The 13209-nt window shown below is 37.0% G+C and overlaps 1 protein-coding gene across 3 annotated transcripts in view; it reads right to left on the reverse strand.

Annotated features, from left to right (window-relative positions):
- LOC149215046 (N-glycosylase/DNA lyase OGG1-like) overlaps positions 1-13209 on the reverse strand; it is a 74816-nt gene that overhangs the window by 36533 nt on the left and 25074 nt on the right. The gene's annotated exons all lie outside the window — the stretch shown is intronic.

Raw genomic sequence — 13209 nt, forward strand, 5'->3', positions numbered from 1 at the left:
GCTCATTATTCATGACCTTGATGTAGAGATTCGGATCAGCATAACTCTTCATGAACCCAATTCTAAAAAGATATGCATCCATCCTTGCATTACATGCCCTAGGTGCTTGCTTTAAACCATATAGGGCCTTCTTAAGTCTACAAACATGAGTCACGACCTTGATGTCTCCTTGCACTCGTGAATTCTTCACTCTGCACCATTGATGAATATATCATCCAGATATAGTAGAATAATGACAGGCTCATTATTCATGACCTTGATGTAGAGATTCGGATCAGCATAACTCTTCATGAACCCAATTCTAAAAAGATATGCATCCATCCTTGCATTCCATGCCCTAGGTGCTTGCTTTAAACCATATAGGGCCTTCTTAAGTCTACAAACATGAGTCCATGTTATTAACTTCAAAGTCCCCGGGTTGTTCGATGTACACTTCCTCATCAATGGTCCCTATTGTCGCACAGAGTGTCTAGACACCGCGACAACACTCAGATCAGGCGCTGTCACCCTGATCCCCGATCTCTTCGTTTAAGCTGCCTCTTTATAGCAAGCTAAGTGGGGTAGACCCTATGGATAAATGGAATGAAGGAAAACCAGCTTGGAATCAACCGGCTCGGGAGACACATCGAGGCAATCAAATACTTGATTAGAGCTTAACAAGACGTAAAATTTAATTTAATTTTGAAAGATAAATACCAGTGCGTTTAATGACCTTGCTAGGTAAAATGAAAACCCAGTTGATTGATTAGCTACTGTTGCAATAAAGATGAAATCTATTTGCAATTCCACAATAAAAATCTTTAACAATCGCTTGAAAGAAATATTTGCAAAATATCTAACATGTAAAGAGCATTAAGCAATGATGATGAGCATGTAAAGAATGCGTGAGAGGGATTGAAAGCAGCGAGGAGGGTTATGGATGTGTTGAAGGAGGGAGTTCCAGAGGAAAAGGCGGTAATCTACAGGTAGAGAGGAGTGCGTATAGCTGGAATCGAGCAACGGTTGAGAGATTTGCGGATCTAGACAGAAAGCAAGGAAAACGCTACAACGAGAATGCACACAGGAGAAAGGATCTGAAATCTCTAGGAGCCCCAAAAAATCGAAATATTCGACGCCAGGCACAAAAAAATTCGAAAAATCCAAGCAGCAGATAGATGATTTTAATTAAAAGGTCGAAACTAATGCTTCAGATTTATTTGAAGGGAAACCATCAAAACTTTTCCCCAGAAAATACTTGAAAATAAATTAAACAAAAAAAAAAAAACTCTGGACTGCAAAATCATGCCCCTGGAAACGTTGGTTTTGAGGCCAGATCTTACCCTCCGGGGCCTAGATCTGGCCTCAAACAAAAACTCTCCTTCAGATCTGTACTTGCGATGACAAAAACCAAACACCCAGACACAAAATATACAATGATGAAATTAAAAAACCCCCAAAAAACGGTTAAATAATTACAGTAATTACAAGCTAAAGGCTCTAAATAGCCAAATCTATCATTATGCCATACATATTTTTAACATTTTATGTTTAAAGTAAGGTACTTCAAATAAAACCCTTCATGCATCAACAATGGAAGTTCTAATGATAAGCCCGAGATTCAATCAAGTTGGGCCCTTTAGAAAATGCTAATCGGGAATTGGGTAGTCCAACTGAAAACTTCCCCGAACGCCCGATGATCTCAAAATCAAGAATTTCCTGCACAACTCAATTCAACCATTTACGTAGAGAAATAAAACGACAATAAAATTCAGATTTAATGGAGATACCTGCCATTATATTCAGAACTTAAACTACCATTCAAACCCCAGTGACCAAGCAAGATAATTGTGTTTAAACCACTTTTTACAAGGCTATTATCAATAGCTGAAAAGGAAATCTATGCATGAAAATAACACATCTTACAGCATTCCCATGAAGAGTAACACCAACAGAGATTAACCCCAAAGCCTTTCTTTATTGCACATAAAAAAAGATTACAAGAGAGCTTTAACTTAGCACACACTCAAAGATCGAATGATCTCAACTGACAATTAACCGCCTATTTAAAGATAAATTTCCCAACGGCTAATACGAGTGATCCTTGTCAAAGTGATCTTGACCGTTGATGAGTATCAAAATTTCTTTTTATCTCATCCGTCAAAATTTTAAATATTGAGGAAATTTAAAAATTTTCAATTAAATGCATTTTAATATATTCAAAAATAAAAATTTTCCATTTATTTCCTCAAAACTTTGACTTTGACTTAACCCCAAGGACCTAATACATAAAATTTAGCAAAATAATCAACTAACCTTAGTCCCTGGTCCAGTTAAGATTTAATTTTTTAAAGGACCCACGAATTTTACCTCTGGAAAATTTAAATTTACCTAAGACCTACGAAGAGATAAATTATTTTTCTAACCCTCAAGACATTTTACATCATGATTTTTACATTTTTACATCTCAAGGGGGAATACCCATTTGAACAAGGCTCTCACAGACCACTCAGTTCCGCGACACAAATATAATCTAGCAGATCAAGCAATTTGTAATAAAATAACCTAACCTAATAGTTAGGATTATTCCCAAATCTCTTTTACATAGACTCAATCTAGCACACTAGGACTCCCCAAACATTCTGGTGACAAAATCCATTCCAGCTTTGCGGTAAGGCTGAAAGAAAACTCTGCCGATCATGGATCAATGAGACAAAAAACCTTTCGGAATGTAAATCATCATCAAAAAATTAGGTTCACTTAGGAAATTACATACACGACACGGATCTGCTGAGATTATTTACAATTTACACATGTAAAAAGGGTTTACAATATAACATGATCAGGCTGATGATGATAGTCGAACGGCACGGACAGGTTGATCAAGCATTATCCCTTTTGCGAAAAAAAAGGGGTGTACTGCTATGGGTCGTTGACACGTAGTGGTCAACATCTGGCTCTACTTGGGGACACGTTGTTGCACTGTAGGAATGTGACAATCCAGAATCTGCATCCACGCAACACACAACAAAACACAAGTAGCGTCCATCCAAAAATCATCATATAACATTAAGCACATGAAAGATATAAGCTCTTCATTTATTAACTATCTAGTAACATGAAAAGTAAATCTAATCCTAAAACAAAAATGAAATGCTGAAATGACAAGGTGTAAGGTTAGAAATATAATACAGAGGATGCCCCATGGCATCAGATGTTATCTTTGAAGAATAGCTTGAGCATTTGGCCATTCGCAGGTAAGTCAAATGGTTCGCCATCCAATCTGCTCAAGTGGAATGAATTTGGCCCAACAATGTCTCGGATAATGTATGGTCCCAACCACAAACTGTCAAATTTCTTATGTTTTCTCGGTTTTTCATTCTTGCAATCCCAAAGGAGTATGATATCTCCAACCTGCAAAGACCTAGATCAAGATGATTTATCAAAGCTTTTCTTAATGTTAGATTGACTTTTACATATATTATCAAAAGTTGTCCTACGAGTTTCATCCAACTCCATAATCTGATCAATTCTATGTTGAACAACATCTTTATTAGAGGAAAAATGCCGAAGGAGTTGATAAGCTGGTAATTTCAGGTGCACAGGTAAGGTTACATCCAAGCCATAAACCAATTCAAAGGGACTTTTACCAATAGCTTTCTTTTTAGTAATCCTATCTGCCCATAAAGCATACTTGATTTTGCTATCCCAAGCCCGCTTATAATGGTTATGAGATTTTTATTACTTGATTCAACGAATCCATTACCCTGAGGATAGTAATTTGATGAATGAGATAAGACAATGCCATACTTGAAACAAAAAGATGAAAATTTTGAAGAACTAAAAGTCTTGGCATTATCAGTAGTGATCTTAGCAGGGACACCAAATCTAGTAATGATATTATTTTCAATGAAATCCATAATGACCTTTTCAGTGGCATTCTTAGCAGGGATGGCTTCAACCCATTTAGTGAAATAATCGGTAGCAGTCAAAATCCATGAGTAGCCATTGCTAGAATTTTCATGAAACTTCCCGACCAAGTCCAGATGCCAATGCCGAAAAGGTGTCTCCACAATGACAGGTTGTAAGGGCAGGGCAACAAGCTTCTGTTTCCCAGTGAACAGTTGGCAGGCTTGACAACTTCTAACAAACTTATGCACATCAGAAAAAATTGAAGGCCAATAATAACCAGCTCTCAGAATTTTGTGGGCAGTAGTTCTAGCAGCATAATGACCACCACAAAACCCCGAATGAAACTCAGAAACTAACTTTTTGGGCTCAATTTCATCAACACACCTAAGTACTATGCCCTCGGGATTTCTCCATCCAAGGCCATCCTTCATGAGGCAATACTTAGTGGCTTTTAATCTAAGAGCCCTTCTCTTATGAGCGACTAAATGGTTAGGACATGTAAGATTTACCAAGTAATAAATAATGTCCTTGTACCACTCATGCTCTCCTAATCTTTGCAACTCAGGCGAAGATAGATCGTTAAGACAAATCAAACCAAGAGCTTTTTCATTACCTTCGGTCATCATTTGAGCCAAGCCTTGGCCTTTGACTAACTTGGTGGGTCTAATCTCTAAATCATATTCTTGTGCTTTAGTAAGCCACCTAGCACGAGTCCCTAAGCAATCAGTTTGAGTTTATATATCTTTCACCGCAGAATGTGGGACAAAAGCAATGATTTTGGAATAACCCACATAAGTCTTGAAATGCTTAAGAGATTTGACTAAGGCATAGGCTTGCTTTTCCGTGGTATTGTATTTTAATTCAGAATTTTGAAACGCTCTACTCATAAGAGCAATAGGTTGCTCGTGACCATCCTTATTTCTTTGCAATAAGACACCAGCAATGGTATCTTCAAAAGCGAAAACGAAAATCATGAAATCCTTAGAATAATCAGGACTGACTAGAACAGGGGCTTTTGCAATAGCACCTTTGATTTCCTAAAAAGCCTTTTTGCTATCTTCTTGCCAAACAAATTTTACATCTTTTTTCAGAAAACTTTGAATAGGCTTATACCTACTTCCGCGTAATTTGGAATAAATCTTTTAAGAAAATTTGTTTTCCCAAGAAAAGACTAAAGGGACTTAAGATTATGGGGAAGAGGAATCTTTTGGATTGCCTCAACCCTTTCAGGATCAATCTTGATTCCTTCTTTAGAAATGATGTGACCAAGTAATTTCCCTTCAGTTACTCCAAAAACAGACTTAGTCGGATTTAAAGAAATCTCGTACTCTTTACATCTATCAAAAACTTGCCTAAGATGACTTATATGACGAATGTCATCCTTGGAAAAAAAAAAGTAAGATCATCTTGATAAATTTCAATAAATTCCCCAATTAAACCTTTGAAGGCATAATCCATAGCCCTTTGAAACGTAGCCCCAACATTGGTTAATCCAAACAGCGTTCTAATATATTCGAAAGTACCCCATGGTGTGGTTAATGTAGTTTTGTGACGATCCTCTTTTTTAACCCATACTTGATTAGATCCAGAAAAACTATCTAGCAATGACATCATTCCAGAACCAGTGACCTTTTGCAACATAGTCTTCATGTTCGGCAAAGGATAATTATCCTTCTTACATGCTAGATTAAGGTTTTGAAAATCGACACAGAGTCTTATCGTACCATTCTTTTTCCTAACAATCACTAGGTTGGAACACCATGTTGAATGCCTCATTTGAGCAATGATTCCTGCTGCAAGCATCTTTCAAAGCTCCTTTTGAACCAAAGGGGCTAACTTAGGATTAATCTGCCTAAGCTTTTGACAAAAGGGTTTAGCATTTTCATCTTTCAAAGGGATAGTGTGTTCCATGACATCTTCCCTATAACCTTTTAATTCATCATAAGAAAATGCTAAAACATCCTGATATTCACGAAGTAAATTGGTTAACTCTTTCTTCAATGTTAGTACCCTTACCAATTTTAATGATCTTTGGATCCTTAGAAGTACCAATGTTTACCTTGATGTATTCGCCTGGATCCATTTTATTTTCCTCTCTCATCTTTGTGGCATCATGCCATGAAAGTGTTGTTCTCAAGCAACCACATTCCTAGGAGTAGGATTTATGATATCTTCATGATCATCAAATCCATCCTCCTTAGAATCTATCCAAAAAATTTTAAACTCATCCAAATTATCAAGAAAACGAATCATATGTTTCTCGTCATCAAAAACTTGTCAATGCTCTAAGTTATCTGAAACAGAAGGTCTAAATATAACTTCCATTTTTAACTTATCCTTAATCGGCTCATCAGATAAGAGCAAAGTAGAAGCAGTTACAACAAGCTCATCTGTCGAACTATTTTGTGCTCTTGGGATAGCCTCCAAGTCAAGGGCATCAAAGTACTCCATAGTATCCCATACAGCAATTCTATAGTTCTTTAACCGTTGATTTTTACATGTAAATTTATTTTTAATTTGCATGATAATTAAATCAGAATCCCCCTTGATGCTAAGCAACTTAACTCTTAAATCCTTTGCCAACTCAAGACCCAACAACAAAGCTTCATATTCAGCAATGTTGTTGGATGCTTCAAATTCCAATCGATAGGCAAACTTGAAAATATGACCAAGGGGAGATTTTAATACGACTTCTGCAATTTACCATGTCTAGATGATGCACCATCAAAATACATGTACCAAACTTTATCTTTGAGACCCCCAATGTTTTTATCAACCTTATCATCGGGAAGAACTATGGAATTAGACAGCATAGCATAATTTCCAATGTCAGATTGTTCTGTAATTATTTCATTATGAGGTCTCCTAGGAGTGCAGAGGAAAAGGCAGTAATCTCCAGGCAGAGAGGAGTGCGTATAGCTGGAATGGAGCAGCGTTTGAGAGAAAGCTCTTTCCTTGCTGCCCTACGCGTAATCTCTCAAACGCTGCTCCATTCCAACTGTACACACTCCTCTGCCTGTAGATTACCGCCTTTTCTTTTGCAGCTCCCTCCTTCAACACATCCATAACCCTCCTCGTTGGTTTCAATCCCTCTCACGCATTCTTTAAAACCCTCATTACTGCTCCTCCTTACGCAGCTCCTTCCTCATTATCTGCATACCTGCGTTGAAACCCTCCCTCGCTCGACCTGCAATCCGCTGCCTATCCCTTCGCCCTTCAAACCCTCACTTAAACCTTGCTCCCTATCCGTCATTCCTCTCCCCTCATTGCAGCTCCTAGGAGACCTCATAATGAAATAATTAAAGAACAATCTGACATTGGAAATTATGTTATCCTGTCTAATTCCATAGTTCTTCCCGATGATAAGGTTGATAAAAACATTTGGCGTCTCAAAGATAAAGTTTGGTACACGTATTTTGATGGTGCATCATCTAGACATGGTAAAGGTGCAGGAGCCGTATTAAAATCTCCCCTTGGTCATATTTTCAAGTTTGCCTATCGATTGGAATTCGAAGCAACCAACAACGTTGCTGAATATGAAGCTCTGTTGTTGGATCTTGAGTTGGCAAAGGCTTTAAGAGTTAAGTTGCTTAGCATCAAGGGGGATTCTGACTTAATTATCATGCAAATTAAAAATAAATTTACATGTAAAAATCAATGGTTAAAGAACTATAGAAATGTTGTATGGGATACTATAGAGTACTTTGATGCCCTTGACTTGGAGACTATCCCAAGAGAGCATAATAGTTCAACAGATGAGCTTGTTGTAGTTGCTTCTACTTTGCTCTTATCTGATGAGTTGATAAAGGATAAGATAAAAATGGAAGTTATATTTAGACCTTCTATTCCAGATAACTCAGAGCATTGGCAAGTTTTTGATGACGAGAAACAGGTGATTCGTTTTCTTGATAATTTGGATGAGTTTGAAAATTTTCGGATAGATTCTAAGGAGAATGGATCTGATGATCATGAAGATATCATAAATCCTACTCCTAGGAATGTGGTTACTTTAGAACAGCACTTTGATCAGCATGATGCCACAAAGATGAAAGAGGAAAATAAAATGGATCCAGGCGAATACATCGAGGTAAACATTGGTACTTCTAAGGATCCAAAGATCATTAAAATTGGTAAGGGTACTAACATTGAAAAAAGAAAAAAGTTAACCAATTTACTCCGTGAATATCGGGATGTTTTAGCATTTTCTTATGATGAATTAAAAGGTTATAGGGAAGATGTCATGGAAAACACTATCCCTTGAAAGATGAAAATGCTAAACCCTTTCGTCAAAAGCTTAAGCAAATTAATCCTAAGTTGGTCCCTTTGGTTCAAAAGGAGCTTTCAAAGATGCTTGTAGCAGGAATCATTGCTCAAACGAGGCATTCAACATGGTGTTTCAACCTGGTGATTGTTACGAAAAAGAATGGTACAATAAGAGTTTGTGTCGATTTTCGAAACCTTAATCTAGCATGTAAGAAAGATAATTATCCTTTGCTGAACATGGAGACTGTTGCAAAAGGAAATTGGTTATGGAACGTTGTCATTGCTAGATGGTTTTTCTGAATATAATCAAGTATGGGTTAAAAAAGAGGATTGTCACAAAACTACATTCACCACACCATGGGGTACTTTCGAATATAATGTCATTTGGATTAACCAATGTTGGGGCTACGTTTCAAAGGGCTATGGATTATGCGTTCAAAGGTTTAATTGGGAAATTTATCGAAATTTATCAAGAAGATCTTACTATTTTTTCTAAGGATGGTATTAGTCATATAAGTCATCTTAGGCAAGTCTTTGAAAGATGTAGAGAGTTTGGGATTTTTTTAAATCCGGCTAACTCTGTTTTTGGAGTAACTGAAGGGAAATTACTTGGTCAAATCATTTCTAAATATGGAATCAAGATTGATCTTGAAAGAGTTGAGGTAATCCAAAAGGTTCATCTTCCCCATAATCTTAAGTCCCTTCAGTCTTTTCTTGGAAAATCAAATTTTCTTATAAAATTTGTTCCAAATTATGCGGAAGTAGCTAAGCCTATTCAAAGTCTTTTGAAAAAAGATGTAAAATTTGTTTGGCAAGAAGATGGCAAAAAGGCTTTTCAGAGAATCAAAGGTGCTATTGCAAAAGCCCCTATTTTAGTCAGTCCTGATTATTCTAAAGATTTCATGATTTTCTCTTTCACTTCTAAAGATACCATTGCTAGTGTCTTATTGCAAATAAATAGGATGGTCACGAGCAGTCTATTGCTTTCATGAGTAGAGCGCTTCAAAATTCTGAATTAAAATACAATACCATGGAAAAACAAGCCTATGCCTTAGTCAAGTCTCTTAAGCATTTCAAAACTTATGTGGGTTATTCTAAAATCATTGCTTTTGTCCCACATTCTGCAGTTAAAGATATATTAAATCAAACTGATTGCTTAGGGACTCGTGCTAGGTGGGTTACTAAAATACAAGAATATGATTTAGAGATTAGACCCACCAAGTTAGTCAAAGGCCAAGGCTTGGCTCAAATGAAACCCAAAGGTAATGAAAAAGCTCTTGGTTTGATTTGTCTTAACGATCTATCTTCGCCTGAACTGCAAAGATTAGGAGAGCATGAGTGGTACAAGGACATTATTTATTACTTGGTAAATCTTACATGTCCTAACCATTTAGTCGCTCATAAGAGGACTCTTAGATTAAAAGCCACTAAGTATTGCCTCATGAAGGATGGCCTTGGATGGAGAAATCCTGAGGGCATAGTACTTAGGTGTGTTGATGAAATTGAGTCCAAGAAGTTAGTTTCTGAGTTTCATTCGGGGTTTTGTGGTGGTCATTATGCTGCTAGAACTACTACCCACAAAATTCTGAGAGCTGGTTATTATTGGCCTTCAATTTTTTCTAATGTGCATAAGTTTGTTAGAAGTTGTCAAGTTCACTGGGAAACAGAAGCTTGTTGCCCTGCGCTTACAACCTGCCGTTGTGGAGGCACCTTTTCAGCATTGGGGTCTAGACTTCATCGGGAAGTTTCATGAAAATTCTAGCAATGGCTACTCATGGATTTTGACTGCTACCGATTATTTCACTAAATGGGTTGAAGCCATCCCTGCTAAGAATGCCACTGAAAAGGTCATTATGGATTTCATTGAAAATAATATCATTACTAGATTTGGTGTCCCTGCTAAGATCACTACTGATAATGCCAAGGCTTTTAGTTCTTCAAAATTTTCATCTTTTTGTTTCAAGTATGGCATTGTCTTATCTCATTCATCAAATTACTATCCTCAGGGTAATGGACTTGTTGAATCAAGTAATAAAAATCTCATAACCATTATCAAGAAGATAGTAGGATATAATAAGCGGGCTTGGGATAGCAAAATCAAGTATGCTTTATGGGCAAATAGGATTACTAAAAAGAAAGCTATGGGTAAAAGTCCCTTTGAATTGGTTTATGGCCTGGATGTAACCTTACTTGTGCACATGAAATTGCCAGCTTATCAACTCCTTCAACATTTTTCCACTAATAAAGATGTTGTTCAACATAGAATTGATCAGATTGTGGAGTTGGATGAAACTCGTAGGTCAGCTTTTGATAATATATGTAAAAGTCAATCTAACATTAAAAAAAGCTTTGATAAATCATCTCGATCTAGGTCTTTGCAAGTTGGAGATATGGTACTCCTTTGGGATCGCAAGAATGAAAAACCGGAAAAACACAAGAAATTTGACAGTGTGTGGCTGGGACCCTACATTATCCGAGACATTGCTGGGCCAAAGGGCCTAATTCATTCCACTTGAGCAGATTGGATGGTGAACCACTTGACTTACCTGCGAATGGCCAAATGCTCAAGCTATTCTTCAAAGATAACATCTAATGCCATGGGGCATCCTCTGTATTACATTTCTAACCCTACACCTTGTCATTTCAGCATTTCATTTCTGTTTTAGGATTAGATTTACTTTTCATGTTACTAGATAGTTAAAAAATGAAGAGCTTATATCTTTCCTGTGCTTAATGTTATATGATGATTTTTGGATGGACACTACTTATGTTTTGTTGTGTGTTGCGTCGATGCAGATTCTGGATTCGCACATTCCTACAGTGCAGCAACGTGTCCCCAAGTAGAGCCAGATGTTGACCACTACGTGTCAACGACCCATAGCAGTACACCCCCTTTTCCACAAAAGGGATAGCGCTTAATCAACGTGTCTGTGTGATGCGACTATCATCATCAGCCTGATCATGTTATACTATAAACCCTTTCTGCATGTGTAAATTGTAAATAATCTCAGCAAATCCGTGTCATGTATGTAATTGCCTAGGTAAACCTAATTTTTTGATGATGATCTACATTTTGAAAGGTTTTTTGTCTCACTGATCCATGATCGGCAGAGTTTTCCTTCAGCCTTACCCCAAAGCCAGGATGGATTTTGTCACCAAAGTGTTAGGGGAGTCCTAGTGTGCTAGATCGAGTCTATGTAAACGTGATTTGAGAATAATCGTAACTATTTGGTTAGGTTATTTTATTACAAATTGCTTGATCTGCTAGATTATATTTGTGTCACAAAACTGGGTAGTCTGTGAGGGTCTTGTTCAAATGGGTTTTCCCCCTTGAGATGTAAAAATGTAAAATCATGATGTAAAATGTCTTGAGGGTTAGAAAAATAATTTATTCCTTCATAGGTCCTAGGTCCTAAGTAAATTTAAATTTTCCAGAGGTAAATTGGTGGGTCATTTAAAAAATTAAATCTTAGCTGGACCAGGGACTAAGGTTAGTTGATTATTTTGATAAATTTTATGTCTTAGGTCCCCGGGGTTAAGTCAAAGTCAAAGTTTTGAGGAAATAAATGCAAAATTTTAATTTTTGAATATATTAAAATGCATTTAATTGAAAAATTTTAAATTTCCTCAATATTTAAAATTTCGACGGATGAGATTAAAGAAATTTTGATCCTCATCAACGGTCGAGATCGCTTTGACAAGGATCACTCGAACTAGCCATTGGGAAATTTATCTTTAAATAGGGGGTCAGTTGTCACTTGAGATCATTCGATCTTTGAGTGTGTGCTAAGTGAAAGCTCTCTTGTAATATTTTTTCATGTGAAATAAACAAGGACTTTGCGGTTAATCTCTGTTGGTGTTACTCTTCATGGGAATGTTATAAGATGTATTATTTTCATGCATAGATTTCCTTTTCAACCATTGATAATAGCTTTCTAAAGAGTGGTTTAAGCACATGTATCTTGCTTGATCACTAGGGTTTGAATGGTAGTTTAAGCTCTGAATATAATGGTAGGTATTTCCATTAAATCTGAATTTTATTGCCGTTTTCTCTCTCTACGTTAATGGTTGAATTGAGTTGTGCAGGAAATTCTTGATTTTGAGATCATCGGGCGTTCGGGGAAGTTTTCAGTTGGACCAGCCAACTCCCGATTAGCATTTTCTGAAGGGCCCAACATGATTGAATCCCGGGCTTATCATTAGAACTTCCACTGTTGATGCATGAAGGGTTTTATCTGAAGCACCTTACTTTAAACATAAAATTTCAAAAATATTTGTGGCATAATGATAGATTTGGCTATTTCAAACCTTTAGCTTGTAATTACTGTAATTATTTAACCGGTTTTCTTTTGGAGTTTTTTAATTTCATCATTGTATATTTTGTTTCTGGGTGTTTGGTTTTTGTCATCACGAGTACAGATCTGAAGCAGAATTTTTGTTTGAAGCAAGATCTATGCCCCAGAGGGTAAGATCTGGCCTCAAAACTAGCGTTTGCAGGGCATGATTTTGCAATCCAGAGTTTTTTTTTTTTGTTCATGTATCTTCTAGGGAAAAGTTTTGAAGGTTTTCCTTCAAATAAATCTGAAGCATTAGTTTCGACATTTTAATTAAAATTATCTATCTGTTGCTTGGATTTTTCGAATTTTTCTATGCTTGGCGTCAAAAATTTCAATTTTTTGGGGTTCTTAGAGATTTCATATCCTTTCTCCTATGTGCATTCTCGTTGTATGCTAGCCTGTGTTTTCCTTCCTCTCTATCCAGATCCGCAAATCTCTCAAACACTACTCCATTCCAGCTATACGCACTCCTCTCTGCCTGTAGATTACCGCGTTTTCCTCTGCAACTCCCTCCTTCAACACATCCATAACCCTCCTCGCTGCTTTCAATCCCTCTCACGCATTCTTTAAAACCCTCATTTTGTTGCTCCTCCTTACGCAGCTCCTTCCTCATTATCTGCATACCTGCGTTGAAACCCTCCCTCGCTCGACGTACAATCCGCTACCTGTCCCTTCGCCCTTCAAACCCTCACTTAAACCTTGCTCCTTATCTGTCATTCCT

Source organism: Pinus tabuliformis, chromosome 1_1 (genome assembly GCF_031772625.1).
Source record: "Pinus tabuliformis cultivar Carrire ecotype Pingquan chromosome 1_1, CPIR1, whole genome shotgun sequence".
NCBI classification, from domain to species: domain Eukaryota; kingdom Viridiplantae; phylum Streptophyta; class Pinopsida; order Pinales; family Pinaceae; genus Pinus; species Pinus tabuliformis.